The following is a 19,178-nucleotide window of genomic DNA, read 5'->3' as shown; positions in this document are numbered from 1 at the left end:
GTGAGACAAGTGTTGACCCATTTCCAATGGCTGAATCTCGAGGACAAAATGAAATCACATGCACTCACACACTAGGAAAGTGCAAATAACAGCTTCAGAATTAACGAGGAAGATCCTTCTGAATTGTCCGGTTCATTTTCAAGACTGTTCTTCTTGTTCCCCAATGTGTGTGACTCTTGTATTTATCTGTAGTACTTGTCAATCACAGCTGTTTCCTCAAGGAAAACACCAAAATGTGGGAGCAGGCTCATTTCTCACATGCCAGTAAGTTAGAATGGTTTGCTTTGTGTACCTTGTTCTAGAAGAGCTAAAGACACCTGGTTTGCGACTGGTACAGCAATACCCCATGCAGTACTGTATTTTTTGCTCTATAAGACGCACCAGACCACAAGATGGACCCAGTTTTTGGAGGAGGTTTTTGGAGAAGGAAAAAAATATTCTGAATCTCAGAAGCCAGAACAGCAAGAGGGATCACTGTGCAGTGAAAGCAGCAATAACTCTTGCTGTTCTGGCTTCTGGGATAGCTGTGCAGCCTGCATTCGCTCCATAAGACGCACACACACTTCCCCTTACTTTTTAGGAGGGAAAAAGTGAGTCTTATAGAGCAAAAAATACGGTATTTGGTTAATTCATATACATGAATATAATTGACACATTCGGTTGTATCTCTGACTGAGCCAAGGATGAGGAAGTTAACGCAGTGTAGCCCAGCCACACCAGGAACCTTCCAGCACCCAGAGATCTGCTGGATCCTAATCTCATCCCAGTTTAGGCTTGCTCCCTAAAACAAATCATTCATAAAGGGATAACATCCTTTTGGTATCTGATGGAATATTCTGAAGCAAGACATAACATATGCGTAATCATGTCTTATTTTTGTAAGTGCGTAACAAAAATGTGAATTAAGTCCCCCCACCCCAATAATTGCATAATTATATTTTAGCTCAATTGCTAACTCATATTTAAAAAAGCATAATTAAAAATAATTGGAGAAATGCTTTAGCACAAAAATGGCATGAGGCTGGGCATATTTTCTAAACAGCACATTTTCACATGGATATATTGCAAAAAATATGTCTCTCCTAATTATACTGAGACCCCCAAAAGCTACTGCAAAAGGAACTTAATTCACATTCAGTTCACTCAGAAATTAAGGGAATTACTTTTGGGTGTGATGCAGATTAATATATATATCAGTGAATTAGTGTGTGTATATATACACACTAATATATAATATATATATATTATATATATATATATATATATATATATATATATATATATATATTATATGTCAGTGAATTAGTTAATTTGAATTAGTTCATTCCAAGCCCTCCCCACCCATCTTTCTTACAGTGACTGGTAGGCAGCAACAATAAATGCCTCTTCCATGTAATTTCCATAGTACCTTCAATTTCTTTAAATTATGAGTTATAATTCTTATTAATTCATAAAGACGGTATTTTCCCCCAAGCTGTTTTGGCTAGTATTTTTCCAGTTCTACACCTATTTTGCTTTGTGCAATCATATTGGACCCATACTACATACATGGCAGAAAATATTACCTGTGTGATCAACCAGGTTCACCAGGTTGAAAAAAAGTCTACAGCTGTAGCTGGTCATAATGGTACCTTTTAAAAGAGCTTCCCATAGCTATATGGGAAGCTCTTTTAAAAGGTAATTATTTTCTTTATTTTCTATATAATAACTTTTTGTAGAAGGAGTTTGTTTCCTTTTTACAGTGACTGCCTGAAGAACGAGAGAGCTGTGAAGAAGAATAGCATTCAGCCTGTGGGTGAAGCCAGCTTGGTGGGCTGAATGTCAAAAATGAAACATCTACTCTCCTTAGAGACCCTTAGTCAAATCTCGGAAAGGTTGGCTCTAATTCTCCATTCATTGAAGTAAAGAGAGTTGTGTTACAGGGAAATCCTAACCCCCATCAAAGGCTGCAGGGGGCAAGGGTTAGGATGGGAGAGAAGTGCCCCAGTGGAAATCTGGTCTGTTAGAGTGAATGGGGCACAACGCAACCAACCTCACTCTACCCTCAGCCTGCCCCTACTTCCTGGCCTTTTTACTTACAACCTGTTAACAGGTGACTCCACCTGTCATTGGCTCTAGAACCACCTATTGCTGGTCTCCCTGCCTTCCACCCCTCCAGTCCCACTTTTTGAATGTCCCATGCCTTTTGGAAAAGAACCAGAGGTCTAGGGTACTCACATGGAAAGGCCTACAGACATATATCTACCACTGGTGATGTTACCACAACCTGTGTCAGCTGTTTCCCATCCCATCAGTGTCAATGGGAGGGCATTCTCACGCAGACAGAAGTGTTGCCCATACAATAGGTATAGTGTGCAGACAACGTTGGAGAATGTCAACATATCTGAGGTATTTTGAATATTGCCTCGTCAATATGCACCTGCTTGGTCTGATATTTTCCAAGGTATTATTTTTGAAAACATAGCCTTATTTTTACTTAGTAGTAGTAGTACTACTAGTAGTTAGTTTTTGTATATAATTTTAATGCACCGTTTTCTATTATCTTTGTACATGGATTCTTTTTAAGTATTTGTTGTAATTCAGATTGTAGGTGAAATATTGTATGTGATAAGTGTTTTTTTCTTATGAGGTGGCAATTCTTCCTCCTCCTTCTTTTTCCCTTGTATGTTTTAAAACTAATAAAAGTTTTAAAAGTAAAACAGAAAACAGACAATGGATAACACTTCCTGCTTATGATCTTTGCCATTTTGCACATTTCCTGTGTCATCAGGAAAATGTGTATTTTTGCCGGTGGTTATGCTCATCCAACTTACATTAGTGCTCAACTTCCGTTAACCACAACATATAAAAAAACTCCCTAAATGAATGAAAGCTGCTCTTAAATTTAGCTTGCAATCACTGTGTTTAAATATGAACTGCACACAATATGTTTCTTTGTAGTATATAGGTTGCCATGAACCCAACAACATCATTACATATTGTAGCCAAGATGAGCAGCCACAATCACAAATGACAATCTGCTTTCTTTCGACCTGCATTAAGCAATATCTGAGTCCACCCTGTTTTACACTTAAAAGATCAAACTGGTTCAATTTGGAACTGGGGATAAGTCAAATTCTTTATTAAGGTGACCTGGACTCTTCCAACACTGCAAGCCCTATTTCGGATAAGGGGATGTTTACTCCTCTTGTCCTTGTGCTGTTCTGTTTTCTATTAGTTGCAAGGCTTTTGGAGCAGAGTTAGCAAAAGGGGGAGAAAAGACATTAACCAAAGCAACAGAGATAATTAATCTTTGTTCACAGTTGATGTTTCCGTCTCTCTGCCCTGTCTTAGGCCCATGCCGCAGAGCTCTGAGAGAGGCTAGCTGGCTCGCTTTGCCTAGGAAGGTAGGCAACCCATTTCTCTACTTGCCCCAATTCCATGAGCTGTCACTTGGACTTTTAGTGGCATAGACACAGTTGTCCTAGCTATGCTAATCTTGGCAGTCAGCTGAAGCCATCAAATTAACCATGTGCAGCTGTGCAGTGAGCGTAGAAAGATGTTGTACTTTTTTCGCTTCCCCCACTTTCATTTTTTACACTCTCTCCCCTCCCCGTTGTTTGTGTATGGCCTGCAATGTTACATCGGAGCAGATGTCCACACACACACACACACAGAAGTCTCCCTCCTCCTCCTCCTCCTCCTCCTCCTCCTCCTCCTCCATCATTGTATTTGATGCTCTTTTCTTCCACTGAATGTTCCCTCCCCCACCCTCCCCATATCTAGCAAGAGCTCCGCTTAATTAGATATTTAAATGATTGGAGCAATGCTATTTCTTTAACTTCCCACCAACCACAAACACATACGAAACATACTGTTGGCGGCATTTAATCAACAGCAGTCAATTTATCATTTTCACAGTTTTAGTGAGTGGTTATGAATCACTAAAATCACAGGTATTGTAGACGCAAGCGTTGTGGCACTATCATTAACCAATACGCAGTGCACAGAGGGATGACTTGGTAATTGAGTGGGACTAATAAGAATACATCATTTAGCTGTGTGTGACAAACTGTGCCTCAAAACACAAGCATGGAAAATTCACATTTTGCTTAATAAATAAATTACACAGCCGATGTATTATACATAATTTGTGTCCTCGTGGATTTGAGTGATATATATAATGCATGGTCCAAGTCATTTATTTATTAAGACTAACTATATATATTGTAGGTTGGGAATTTTAAACTCCAGAGCAAGACCTGCCAAGGTAACTATTACAACTACTGAGTTTGATTGGGCAGCAAATGAGGCTGTGCGTTTGGGGACTTGCAAACACACCGAGTGTTTCTAATGTTACAAGCTCCAGTGTGTTTATAAACTTCAGTTCCCTACATTTATTTAGGAGCCAAAGAGGAGAAACTCCAAAGCCTTTCTGGGAAGGTGGGTATCGGGAGATATTTTCCGTGAAAGAAAATGCGGCAGCTCTCCGTTTATTCAAAATACAAAGTGGAGGGGGGGTGGAACACATAGTGAAAATAACACACATAATAGATGTTTCTGTGGTCTAGTTCTCACTGCCGTCGTTAACCTGTGTCTCTGTTCTTGGCTTCACAGCAGGGCGAGCATGACTGAATGCCCCGCCAAAGAAAAGTAGTCCCTGCACATAGAAAAGCAGCACATCAGGGATGTGGCAGAACTTTTCTATCTCGATTCATTTTATTTTATGTGGAAGAATTCCCCACACCCTCGGTTAGGAGCAGCTCTCATCTCATCTCATCTGCCACCTTCTATCTGAAGTGCACTAGTCCATGTAACTGCCCAGAAGATATGGCTGTCAGTTGGTCCAACTATCCACTCTTTTCACAGGGTTAGTACTTAGTTATTAAAATAGCAATAGCTGCACCACTGCAGAAAAAAATTAGTATTACTTAATAAGCATCTTAACAAGCATGCCGAATGGTAGCTTTGAACATGGTCCTAGGGTAACACAGCTGCAAATAAAATGTTCTAAATGTGTTGTAAAATGCAATATACAAATGTGACACTAGATGGCAAGAGTGAGCTATGCCAAATTCAATGTATTTTTCAAACCTTTTTTTAAAGCATTTTCACAGTGGTTTTTTTTTAAAAAAAAATGTGTGTAGATTCCACCAAAGTCTGAGGGCACATAAGGCAGCCATCTTGTTGAAGCTGAACAGTTCAGGGCCTGAATGGGAGGCGCTCTGAAGCCCTTGTACTTGTTAGAAATGTGGAATATAATAAATGTACTAATTAAATGAAATAATAGAGACATGAAACACAATCCTGGCCCAATATGGCTTTGCCCCTCTGGACATAGGGGCTGTTGAAAACCGACAAGGGTGTGGGAAAAGAGTATAAGGGGGCTAAATGAGGCCTGCTAAGCAAACACTCACAGGCTATGATAATATATTAATTGCTACACACCCTCTTTTTTTTTTTAATTTGTATAACAAATGAATGAGCACTAAGGAGTTTTTTGTATACTCTTGGGGAGGAGGGGGATACACACACACACACAAGATTTATGAATGCTGTGCTGCCATAAACATGTCCTTGCTATAATTTAAGTCATTTCCCTCAGCTATTCCCTCTTAAACCTGCAATATCTGCAATAGTTCAAGGATTTCTGTGCCCTTCCCTGCCTCAGTCTGTCACTCCTGATCTCCAAGCATTCAACTTAGGCTAACAGGAAGGTAAGGTTTTATTTTTATTTTTTTAAAAAAAGAGCAGGCAATGGGATGCATAAACCCCTTCAGTGCCTGAGATAAATTAAATACCGCATATTGGCCTCAGGGTCTCTGTGTAAAATATTCTGCCCGCTTAGGTGACCCAGGGATTTTAAAACTCATTTTCGAGTCTGTATCTAGTCAGTGTGAAAAGTGTTAATGTTCCTGTATCACAGTACACTGATTACACATCTTTTTTTACACCCAATAACCACACACAATGATTATATTATTCATAAGATATTTTACCTGAAGTAATAAAGCAAGCAGCTTTAGTTATTATTTCCTAATCTTTTTTTTTTAAAAAAAACCACCCTCTTTTGCTAGCCCTAGGGATAACCCTGCTCTCCCTCCCTGTATATTCTTTAAACAGATATAATAGCATAAGCAGTGGACAGTGGATGCTGATTTGTGTACATTTAGATTTACTCTGGAAGATGGGGGCTGCAGAGGAGAGTGACATCCAGATGTGTCTAGAGTTGTTATCAATATGCTGATGACAACCAGTTCCTTGGTTTTGTGTCACCAGTCACCTGGGACCTGATACCTCTGAGGAAGTGCTCAGATGGAATGAGGGCAAACAGGTTGAAACTGACTGAACCAGTGCTAGTCAGAATTAGGGTGACTATGTGTCCTACTGTACAGAGGGTCTCCTCTGTTTTGAATGAGTGACAGTCTTCCATTTGATGGCGTCCTCTGTTTGAGGGCTGCCCAGTCTAAGTCTGGTTTAAAGATGATGTCAGGGGCTGGACTGAGGAGGAGTGGTGGGAGCCGCCCACCCCCTTCTCCTGAACCGTCCCAAGAAGAGGAGGGCAGTATAGATTTAGAACAGTGGTTTGCAGAAGGACATAGTTCAGAGACTGCAGAGGAGAAAAGCTGGGAAATATCGGGAGAGGAAGAGCAGGAAGAAGAAACACCAGGGGAGAGACAACTGACAGACTCAGTGTCTTTGGAGAGCATTTCTGAGTCCTCCTCTCACAGGACTAGGCGTGCATTGAGAGTAGTAAAACAGAGAGCTCAGAGACAGAAAGCCCAGATCAGCTGGTGCAGAGATGATGTAGGATAAGAGAGAAGGAGGGGATTGGGCTTTACACGGAGCAGCGTCATTATTTAATAAGGACTACATTCCTTTGTCTCTGTGAATACTGAATAAATTATGTGATAAGGACTCTTCTTGTTTACCTGCTTTTTTGGCTGCCACTGGAGGAGGGACAGGATTCCTTGAACCTTGACAGATAAGGAACCATAAGAACGGGGAGCAGGAGCCTTGTAACTGCCTACCAACATCTTACTTATACAGTGGTACCTCGGGTTACATACGCTTCAGGTTACATACGCTTCAGGTTACAGACTCTGCTAACCCAGAAATAGTACCTCGGGTTAAGAACTTTGCTTCAGCATGAGAACAGAAATCGTGCTCCGGCGGCACGGCGCCAGCAGGAGGCCCCATTAACCTGAAGTGGTACTTCAGGTTAAGAACAGTTTCAGGTCAAGAACGGACCTCCGGAACAAATTAAGTTCTTAACCCGAGGTACCACTGTACTATGGTGAGATGTATTGTGTGCTCTCTTTCTAATATGTGCCTATGCATACAAAGTACCATATACAAATTTTATGCAAAATAGGATCCTCTTTTATCCTTGTTATTATTTATGCACATCTTTCTTTAAGCAATGTGTAGCTGGCCACCATCATTAGAGGGAATGCTTGTGGGCTGCCCTCATGTCTTGAAAGGGGTTGGAATGCCCATGTTTCACCCTTACGATACCCTTGAGGTAGATTAGGCTGAGAGATAGTGATGGGCCAAAGGTCGGTCACTGAGCTTCATGGTTAAGTGTGGATTGAAACCTTGTCTCCCTAGTCCCATACTCTTTCTGGCCAGTGCTCTTTTGGACAAAAAATATTGAGTAAATTCTCCATTGCTGAAAAGTCTTGAGTAAATGCTCTTGAAGTAACTGGCATTCTTCCTTTATGGAGAACTTTCCATAGTGTTCAATTTCCAAGCAAGTGTGAGGCACACCAAATATGCTGTCAGCACCAGAGCTGAAAGGTAATATCATGGCCATTTGTTTCAGTAACCTGATCATATAAAACAGGGAATATTATTTTATTACTAAAAAAAAAAATCAATGCAATTTTCCAATGATGCTCATCAAAGACAAAAAGGCCTTGGCCTCATCTTCTGCAAGCTTTGCCCTGTGTGAGGTATTGTAGTTCTTCCCTTCTTTCACTTCTTCCCAGAGTTATAAATTAATATCTCAACCCTGACCATAATATGCCCTCTAACAGTGTTTATTATTACTGCATATTTTAGACAGGTGGTAAGTATTGGCACTTTTTATTATGCTGATAAACAGTGTTGGACTGCCAGGTAAAATGCGTTGTCAGGGGTGATTTCTCACTTTTTTCTCGCTTCCTCTGGATTTTATTTAGGCACATGCAGGATAAATCCCAATTGCTGAAGCATTTTGGCAGAGCTTCCTTTCCGTAATTGACAGTGTTGGGCCATAGGCAGTTGAGAATGTGTCTCAGCAGGTTTGGAGCTGAAATCTAACAATGCAGGGAAGTGAGGTGGTAGAATTACGTGGTAGCAGAAAGCAAAGTTCTAGTTGTGACTGCGAGGGGAGGTTTTTCTTAAATGCCACCTCCATTGAAAAGTTCAGTGCATTAGACAACAGCACACTGAGAGAGGAGTGGGAACACTCATAGATGGTATGTGTAATGGAGCAAAGTGCACAGAGGGAGGCCTACTGAGAACCTCCTGGGAATCTGTGTAGAGGTTAGAGTGTTGGTCTAGGAGTAGAAAGAACCAGGTTCAAGTCCCCACCTAGCTATGAAGCTCATTGGCAGATTTTGGATCATTTGTTCTGTCTCTCTTAGCCTATCTTACCTCACAGAGTTGCTGTGAGGAGAAAGCCCCATTGAATTCAGAAGGACTTCAAGTAAACATGGTTGGGGTTGCAGAGTGGGTCAAAATTCAGTCTTACTTCAGGGAGCCTGGAAAAGGTTTGCAAGACAACAAGAAGCAGAGAAGTAAGCAGGTGGTCAAGGAAGGTATAAGAGGGAAAGAGAAATGGGCAGGTGGAGAGACCGGACCACAGGAACACAAGCCTGAGAGGCCACATAGTCGAGACCCTATTCTGGCTATCACCCAAGCAGACACCTGGTCCAGCTTGGAACATTTACAGCGAGACCAAATTAATAAGAACAAAACTCTCCACAGGGGCTCAAATCAGGCTGGAGTCTAGGAAGACAGTACTGCCATTTTCCTCTCAGTCCTGTAGTCCTGTGTGTTCATCACAACAAGGGACATCTGTGACAGCAAGGCTGTCTAAGTACCTTCTGATTTTGTCAGTAATTAAAGTGTAGTGTTTTTAAATAATTCCTGTTATCCTTTCTGTTACTCGTCTATCCACATCCCTTGGAAAAATCAGCAATGGTGTGTATGTTTGTGCACATGCAGGTGGATCACAAGTGTTTGAAGTAGGAGCTAAGAACAGTGGCGTAGCGTGGGGGGTGCAGGGGGGGACGGCCGCACCGGGAGCAACATCTGGGGGTTAGGGTTAGGGGGCGCAAATCCACGGGTTAGGGGGCGCAAATCCACGGGTTAGGGGGCGCAAATCCACGGGTTAGGGGGCGCAAATTACTTGCCTTGCCCCGGGTGCTGACAACCCACGCTACGCCACTGGCTAAGAACAAGGTAATGCAAGAGGGGCCGTGGACATTTGAGGGTCAAGAAGTTTAAATATATGTCCCTGAGACATACATTTAATTCTTAATACCCTATATTTCAAACAACTCATGTTTAGCTAGTATTTATCCAGGATGCACATGACTTAATTTCCACCTCAAACTGTTTTTAAAAAATTGACATTCAAAACTGAAAGGCAGCATGCAATGAGAAACCTTAAATATTAGCAGTCTCTCACTTGGTTCTAAACTAGGAGCTGCCAGATGGAGACGAGGGGGTGGGTGTGTTTGTATGTATCAGTAGCATGGAACTTGCTTGCCTCACACTTGCAATCCGTGCAGGAGAGCTGTGCTGATCTTCCCTCACCCTGATCCTTGCCAGTGCCAGTGGATTAGCAGGACTGGCAGAGGTGGCATATCAACTGTGGTGCAGAAGGGGCACCAACTCTCTGAGCCAGTTGGTAACTACACCTTCCATGAGCTTCTTTGCTCTCCTGTGCTATTTGATTCCAGCCCTCTGCCTCAAGGTTATGGCTCAGTGGTAGAGCACCTGCTTTGCATGCAGAAAGTTCCAAGTTCAATCCCTGGCATGGTCAGGAAGGGATGGAAGAGAATCCAGTGCAAAACCCTGGACCAATGTCTGCTGCTGCTGCTGTGGAAGCCCCTGCTGCAGCCACAGAAATCACAATGGAGGCAAAGCTACTACTTGACAAAGAATGAGAGCAGAACGGAGCATGACTGACCATGGCTTGTATCCAATACAGTAGGGTTTTCCCTTCTTCTACCCTGTGCAACCCTCCGGAGCAGATTTGGAGAGGGCCATGTGAGAGGGAAAGAGGGAGAAAATTCCCATTGCGGAAATCCTTGCACCGACAGGGCAGTTCCTTAGCACTGCATTGGGCACAAGCCTTTATCGTATGTCATAGCTGACATATTCAGTTTTGCTATATGAAAACAATTATTGCTATACCTGTCCACTCAGACATAAGCACCATCAGAATCAGGTAACGGGACATTATATTGCAGTCTGTGGTACAGGTATATCTGACATCTTCCACCCTGATGGAAATAATTGGTTAGGTTTCTCTTCAGTTTCCTTCTAGGGCTCTCTAACTAATTTTAAGCCTGTGGTGTTCTTGGCTTTTATTGCATATTTCAAATACAGTGGTACCTCAGTTTTCAAACGTAATCCATTCCAGAAGACCGTTCGAGTTCTGAAACATTCGAAAACTGGAAACTCAACAGCCGACAGCCAGGACTCAGGATCTTGCACTCATTAGAAGCCATGTGGCACTTTCGACTTCTGAGGCGTGTTTGAAAACAGAAGCATTTACTTCCGGCTTTACAGTGCTCGTAAACCGAAATGTTTGTCAATGGACACATTTGAAAACCGAGGTACCACTGTAACAAAAAAAGGACCCATGGAGAGAGCACCAATATCAGCAGATGCAACATTGAGGCTGCAATCCACACACACACACACACACACACACAATATCTGCCAACCAAGAACCAAAATAAGGCATTCCTTTCTTTAAAAAATACTTTATTTAAGATTCAACAATAACAAAAAATCCACAATAACGACTACATCAATTAACCATCTTTAACAATAGTTGAAAAATTACAGAACATCACTTTAACTTACTCAAATTTTCATATTTAACTTTTATCTCTATTGTAATAATAAACATCGCCTGGCAAAACTAGAATGATTCTTGTAAAATAAGAAATATAATGTTTTTGGTATCTGATTAAAACAAAGAAAGTAATACAGTAATCTGGAACTGTGTGTGAAAAAATAATAGAAATAATAATGCAATGAGTCTAATTGGAAGTCAAATGTGTTTATTTTATTTTGTTTTTTCTTTCTCTCTTTTCCCTCCTTTTCTTTCTACCTTCTTTTTTTGGTCCTTTCCTTTTTCTTTTTGATTTGCTAAGAAAGAGATAAAGAGCCAAAATAAGGCATTCCAAGGAGGGGGGCGTGTCGCTGTGAAGAGTAAGTCTGCAATCTGCTGTATCCTCAGTGGCCCTCACAACCAGGGCGGACTGGTATCGCGACCAATCCCTGTGCCAGCCTGGAGCTCATGCAGTAATCAGCCCAATCTGCCTGTCTCCCCACTGCCACTTTCCACTGCTGCTGCCATGAGTGGCCAGGCTGCAGATGTGGCAGTGTCTCCACTTGTTTGCTCTGCTAGTTCTGCACCCTAACCTGGGTGCTGAACTGCTGCAAGGCAGCAACATACACTGATTGTTTAAACTCACTTTACTATTAAGATTAGGTCAGAGTGCCTAGAGCCAAAGAAGAACAGGGAGTTTATATGTTTTAACAGTTATGCAGAAGGGCGGGGGTGGATTTTAGCAGCTACCTAACATAGTTTTCGATTAAGGCTTCATAAGCAACCAATTCTGAAAGATATGCAAAAGGATAAAGGGGTATGTTCACACCATTTTAGCTTGCCTACTTCCATAATGAATGAGTCTAAACTATTATTTGTGACATGCTGAAATACTGTTTTAGGAAAGAAAATAATGACTCAAGAGAAGGACCTTGAGATAGTTAGATAGGAAGGAAGGAGGGCTTTTGATTCAGCCAAAAGAGAACAATTCGAAGCATGTTTAACTAAAGTGTTACTGAGTGCAATGAGGCTCTCTCATTGGCAATATGCATGTGCATAGGAACGTAGGCGAAAACGGTTTAATCAATATATGTCTGAGAGTATAATTATAACATTTTAACACATATGGATCCGAAAGAAGTATAAAACAAAAATGCATTTTTGTACATATGACTCCCCCCCCTTAATATACACAGAAGAAAATTATTTATTTTTTATCCTCTGCTAATCTGATGGAGTACAATTTTTGTTCACAGGACATTTTTACTGATTTATTTTGCCTTAGAGAAAGGAACAAGGCAATACTGCAGAATCAAATCCACCATATGTCGGTTGGGTAATCCCATGTACATGCAACCCCTGTGTGCTTCCATTTATTGGAACATCTGATTATCTGAATGTTTTGGATGCCCTCCAGGCCAATTGGATAAATGGGTTTGTACTGTATTACAGTGATGATTAATACAGATATTTTGCTAGGTCAGCATGCTAAAAAAGAACTGTGCTGCACAAACCACTTAATGCCCCAATTTACCTCAACCGTCTGGTTGGTGCCAGCACTGATATTCTGCATCTCAGGGAATCAAAAGGAAGAAGTGAAATAGAGGAACCAGGAACTTTGCATTGAAATCTTCCCAGTGTCATTGAGTCTGCTTCTTTTTAGATCAGTGATTTAGATCAGGGTTCCAGATCACATGGAATCCACTGGCTAGCCCTGACTCTAATAGTTGCTGGCCTGAGTTGCCCTGCCCTTGCATGAAGTCTTGGGTTTACAATTTTGGGAGAGGGGAGACTGCGGCACTGGGGAGAGGGCAAGCTGGCAAGGCCCCCTAGATTTAGAGGCCCTAGGTTTCAGCCTACTTAGTCCTGCTTCTCACTCCTTCTGAACAGGGCTACCAAAAGAAAGGAAGGGATTCTTGATCTGTGTGATCTGGTTCCCTTGACTCATCTGTGTGGCATATGTGTGTCAACTGCAGATGTTAGCTCGAAAGGGTCAGACAATAGTCTACGCCGGCATTATTTCTTCAGAGAGTTTAAAAATGCTTGTTTTTGCTGAGCCAATAGATGTATCAGAATTTAATTCCAGTTATTACTCACTCTTTAGCTGTGAATCACATAATTAATGTCTACCATTTTTAGATATGCAATTTAGGTAGCAGCTTTTTCGCATTGTCACTTTTCACAGGTTTCAGTTTAGCAAGTGGGATCTGCAACAAAATGTGGATATTGCTGAATGTCCTGTTCAGTGTCTCAGCCAGCCAGTCCTCTCTTACTCTAAGATATTCCATTTTATTCCCTCTCCCCCCTGTTTTCTCCTCCCAACAGCCAGTACTCAAAAGCTCATTCTGCAGTTTGTCTTTTTTGTCCTCCCCCCACTTTGGTTTCTTTCTGAATAGTTTTTTACTTATTAAAAACCAAGGTTCCCCCAGGCCCACCTGCACTTGTACTCATATCCTGTTTGCGGGATCCTATAGATCTCACACATAGCCAGTGTGAGAACAGGAAGTTGCACTTAGATGGACCACTGGTCTGATCCAGTAGGCTCTCCTTATGCTTGGAAAGGTGGCTCTGCAAGCTTGCCAGAGTCAGGAAAAGCAAGTTACAGTGGCTGCTGGTGGTAACAAAATATCAGATTAAGGAAAACAACATTCCTTGGGAAATGAAACTGCATGTTCCAGGACAGCTGTGCCTAGATCCTAAAAGAACTGTGATAAGGACAGAGATTATGACTTTTCACATAGCCAGAAAAGTGTTGGTGGGCATTCAGATGGGTGTCCAAAATGATGCAAGGAACCTGCAATCTTGAAAACTTTCCAAATATGTATTGCAGTCCAGAGACTATTTACAATCAAGACTGTGACATATAATCAAAAGACTGAGTTGAAAGTATAAGAACTGTAGAGACCAGCCAACTTTGGGAGAAACCTTTGCAGCACCCCAAGGAACAGAGTGAAGCTATATTGCTTCACTATATTGTGTTACTAAGGGGACCACTTTAGCAGAGCAACAATCTTGGGTGACTACTCCTGCAGGACAGGTGTGCATGTGTTCTATGACTGAGATCTTTTGAGGAAGTGGAATGAATAAGCTTTTGAAAATTGGTAGCACTGCCTTGGTCTCTCCACCCCATCACCAACCCCAAGTTGCATTCATGACAGTACTGCTTCACCCATTCACACCCCCACACACTGCCCACCCCAATCTGAGATGAAACTCCTCATTGGTAAAACCAGGGAATGTTGTGGCTGAATGCATAATGGATAAGCTGGCTCAGATGCACAGCATTCTTGCCCCATGAGAAATCTTGGAAATGGTGCATGTCTACAGCAACCTGGCCAGCTGTGAAATGATGAATACATTTGTGAACCAGATTGGTACACAAAACTAGTACTTGCTGACCTCTGCTGCTTGATAACAGCTTTCAGTCTGGTTTGAAGAAGCATCCATCTGAGAATGAACTTCTAAAGAAGCAAGAAGTTTGACCATATATGCAAAAATAAAAACAAATCTTTTAGAAGCTTCTCTTTATAGGAATGATCTGGGCGAGTCAGCAATTTTGCCTTCCACTTTTTCCTTAGAAAGTTAAGTAACTCTGGCTTTGCTCAGTCTTGCATTAACACAATAAAGGATGGATTAGAAAGCAAAGGCGTAGCAAATCAAACAGGTAGATAGGAGTAATCTATTAAGCTGGAAAACTTTCTGTTAGCTATCATGCCTCATGCTGTTGTGTATAATTATTAGCTGCAAAATAGCACAGCTTGAACCTTATTATTGCACATTAAAGAACATTCCACTTATAATTATGAAACAAAAAAAGAAGTGCTTACAAATCATCTGCCAAGAACTAACTTTGCGCACACAATAATCTGAAATGTGCATCCTTTCTTAACTACTTAATAAATACGCAGCTTTCTTTCCAAACTTTTTTCTTACTATATATTGAATACGTGTAACCTTTAAAATTAATGCCCTCCCTCCAAAAGAGAGAAAAGGAGTAAAACTCATTTCCATGTTTATTATTTAAAATGTTTCTAAACTGCTCTTCATCATATATTTCAGGGTAGTGTGTAAAAGTGTGATTTTAATTCATTTCTCACAACATGTAAATGCAATTTAAAATTGTATTTTAAAAAGCAATACACAAGCACAGTGAAGTACAAGAAGACAAAAATAATAAAAACTGAACAGAAAATTCAAAAATAGGAGCTGATGTTTTCTATAAGGAAGGCATACGCTGAGAACCACAGCTGATCTCAGAAGGCTCACTTGTGGTAGTAGTACTTTATTAATTTTAATTGATTAGTTCCAGAGCTTGGAAAATATGTTCCTGTTTCCAGATCATCCCTTTTTCTTTTCTTGTGTTCTGCCTATTATGCCAAGAACCTGGGACTATGTTGTTTTCTTCGGCTGTGTATGTACCATGCATTTAAAGCTCAAGACTGCCCAAAAGAATCTTGGGAACTGTAATTTGTCAAGGCGCTGAGAATTGTATTTCTGGTAGGCTACAGTTCCCAAGTTTATTGCAGGTATGTCATGTGCTTTAATTGTATGGTGTGTACAGCCTTAATTTTTATTTCAGTGCCTCTCACAGCAATAGGTGCTTTATAACAAATTAGTAACAATTCATTTTCCTACTGTAAAAGACACTTCTCATTGTTCTTCCAGACCTCCCCCTTTGTATTTTTCCATGTATAACACGACCCCTATTTTTTGGGACTGTAACATAATGGGGGAGTTGTTCAGCTTGGGGGAGGGGGGAGATTGCCCAGAGTTGTCTGCACGCTTGCCGCCAAAAGACCACCTGCACACTTGGCACAACCACAGCCGATTGCACGCATGCCTTGCCACTGCAGTAAATAGCCACCCAATTGCCTCAGCTGCAGCCAGTAGTCAGCAGGGCTTGCCACAGCAACCAATCACATGCCCAATCGCCGCTGCCAATCTCCTGCTGCCTGCTGCCACCAATTGCCTGTCTCCTCTGCTATCCGTGTATAAGACGACCCACAAATTTTGCCTATTATTTCTAAAGAAAACATATCATCTAATACACAGAAAAATACGGTATTCTCTCTCTCTCTCTCTCTCTCTCTCTCTCTCTCTCTCCTTTATGTAAAGGTGCATTTCACCCTGTGATTTCACCATACTTGGTCCCCACTCACTTTTTTTGGGAGGGGTGTAACCATAGGGTATGTGGGAAATGAAACAGGCGAAGGCCAGAGTATTCTGGTGCTGTGCTGAAACTGGTCCTTCTATTTCTCCAAAGTTCAGTACAGTCATACCTTGGTTCTGGAACGCCTTGCAACTCAAACATTTTGGCTCCCAGATGCTGCAAACCCGGAAGTGAGTGTTCCGGTTTACGAACATTTTTTGGAACATCTGACGCACTTCCACAGCTTCCAGTTGAGTGCAGGAAGCTCCTGCAGCCAATTGGAAGCCACACCTTGGTTTTCAAATGTTTTCAGAAGTCGAACTGACTTCTGGAATTGATTCCATTCGATAATCAAGGTACGACTGTACATACATATTTGAATATATCTGATGGGGAGCTAGCTACAACATACCCTCCAATATTAGTCTGATAAAAAAAGGGACATCTTATTCAATTATTATTATTATTATTTTATTTATAACCACACCCATCTGACTGGGTTGTTGCAGCCACTTTGGGTGGCTTCGAACATACATAAAAACATAATAAAACATTAAACATTTAAAAACTTCCCTATACAGGGCAGCCTTCAGGTGTCCTTGAAAGGTTGTATGGTTACTTATCTCTTTGTCTTGGGGGTCGCATAACTCCACACCCTCTAACATTTATCTGATGAAAATAGAGGCATCCTTAGAAGGGGAAATTCCAGGATCAGATCAGAAATCGGGACAGCTTCTGTAAATCTGGGGCTGTCCCTGGAAAATAGGAACACTTGAAGAGACTGCAAAATGTGCCTGAAATGGGTACATTCACTTTTGTTTTTAATGGCAAGTTCTTTGACCTTAAAACAACAAAACAAAAACCTCCTTTCCCCACTCATTTCTTTAAAACTAAAAAGACTTCACTTAAAAAAAAAAATGACAAGGAACAGCTGTCAGGCACACACCAGGCTGCCTGCCCATCTTCCTGTGCTTAGAGGGAAGCCCAGCCAAGGATGTCACAGGATTTTTCAGAAGGCTGCAGAGTACAGAACTCTGGAGAGATGATTTGTGGAACAAAAACAAGGACGTTCACAAACACCTCTCGGACACCCCAAAAGTTCAACTAAAGCCTCAGCCATGAGATTTTCCTGAGGAGAGAGAAAAATCTCCATAAAATAAAATCTAAATACAGTTTCTTTTCCCATTTATTAATGGGGAAAGGGTTGGGGGAAATGGGAGAAATCTTGGCACAGCACTCATAAATTTACCACAAATATGGTGAACATCACAGCGACTGTTTTTATGTTGGTGTACTTAAATACTTTTTAAAAACCCACCTTTAAGCTGCCAAAGTCAACACGACTAGGCAGCCTACCCTCTAGAAATGGATTGCTAGGGTTTGTGATTTCTTAAAACTCCTAAACGGGTACAGAGATTTATCAGTGACTAAGGCCATGACTTGATTCAGTAAGTTTAGCAATCATTCCTCAGCTTTTCACATCTACCTGTTAGGCTGCAGCCACTGACCTGGTGTAAACCGGCTGCAAATCATTTTAGGAGCAATTCTGCAGGTGCCAGTAAAGTTATGTTTAACAAACAAGCGTTACTGAACATGTAGAGCATTTTCCAAATTGGTCAGCTGGCAAACAGCTTAGTTCAATTTTAAAACTGCAAACCTGCTAATGTTTGTAGGAAAATGAGCAGGACTAAGCAAGTAATCATGTTGATGAACCTGAGCCAAGGCGACTTGATGAAGGCCGCTCGCTTACATTTGAGCTCTAAACTACTTGGCCTTGCTTCATTTTCTGTGCAGAAAATATACGCTCCCAAGAATGGAGCCATGGATATTAAAGTTATTCCACCTGGCTTACATTTGGGGGGAGGGGGTGGGGCTCTTGCCTTTCCAGGGCAATTAAATGTATTATTTATATGATGTCCTAATCCTGGAGGCTATTAGATGCTGCAGAAGAAGCCTGAAACTCACAGCTTGCCCAGCTATAGCAGCCACAGATATTGTCTGAAAAAAGGATTGTTAGTGGTCTAAGATTTGAATGATACTCCACTGACCGAATTTGGGGTGAATAAAGGGGGTTTTAGCACTCAGACTTTATTGATAGGCAAGATATTCTTTAAAAAAAGCATTGTATAATGAAGACATCTCCTCAAACTTCCTATTCATTTAATTGATTGTTTTTCCATAGGAAACTAAAAGTAGACAAATTTTGCTAATATCATGATGATCAATAAATATTTATATAGGGCTATATTCAATGTATCCATCAAGGTTCTATCAATGCAAAAATAATAATGATAATAAAATCCTTGTACAATGGAACATCTATCTTCCCTCACCCATTTTTCCTCATCCTGGAAACAAAAATATTTGCAAGGTGCCCTTTTTAATGTATTACTCTCTGAGCAAAACAAAGCCTAGTTCATGCTTTGTCAGAAGTGAGCAACTACCAATTTTTGACGGTTCTTAAAATGAACTAAGTGTGTGTATGAGTTTTATGTTCCAGAAAACTATGTGTGATCCTGCTATGGCAGCTTTGAACAAACATTGCATTGTGCTGCATTTTGTTCCTCAAGCATAGACTGTGCATTGTCAATACATGTGCCATTGGCACATTTCTTTTCATCTGCATCTGAGTGAAAAAATCTCAGCAATTAATTTTTAGACTGTTTAATGAGTAAACATATGATAAGAAATTTTAAATTATTTACTTCAACACATTTATGTTGATTTGCTGTGGAAGGTTTTGAGAGTACACGATTTGAGCACTGTAACCTATGAGTTGTGCAGAAACCTTCACCATTTTTATGCACTGGATTAAAAAGTGGATCTCAAACTCCTGCTACACACTTCCTATATTATCAAGGCTTGCACACTTTGAACAAAGAAGAACTTCTGAGTAAACAAGCAACAGGGAAGAGAAGACAATTGATGTGCATTTGCTGAAATCAAGCACAAATTTAGTAGATTTCTGAATAATAATAAATTGCCTAGGGT

At 41.0% G+C, this 19,178-nt stretch overlaps 1 long non-coding RNA gene across 1 annotated transcript in view; it reads left to right on the top strand.

Annotated features, from left to right (window-relative positions):
* Window positions 1–19,178, top strand: part of LOC310681412 — a 58,066-nt gene that overhangs the window by 13,666 nt on the left and 25,222 nt on the right. The window lies entirely within an intron of this gene.

This window comes from Podarcis tiliguerta (genome assembly GCF_965153285.1).
Source record: "Podarcis tiliguerta genome assembly, chromosome: 7".
NCBI lineage: Eukaryota > Metazoa > Chordata > Lepidosauria > Squamata > Lacertidae > Podarcis > Podarcis tiliguerta.
The sequence above is the reverse complement of the archived record's forward strand: the minus strand, read 5'-3'. Positions and strand labels throughout refer to the sequence as shown.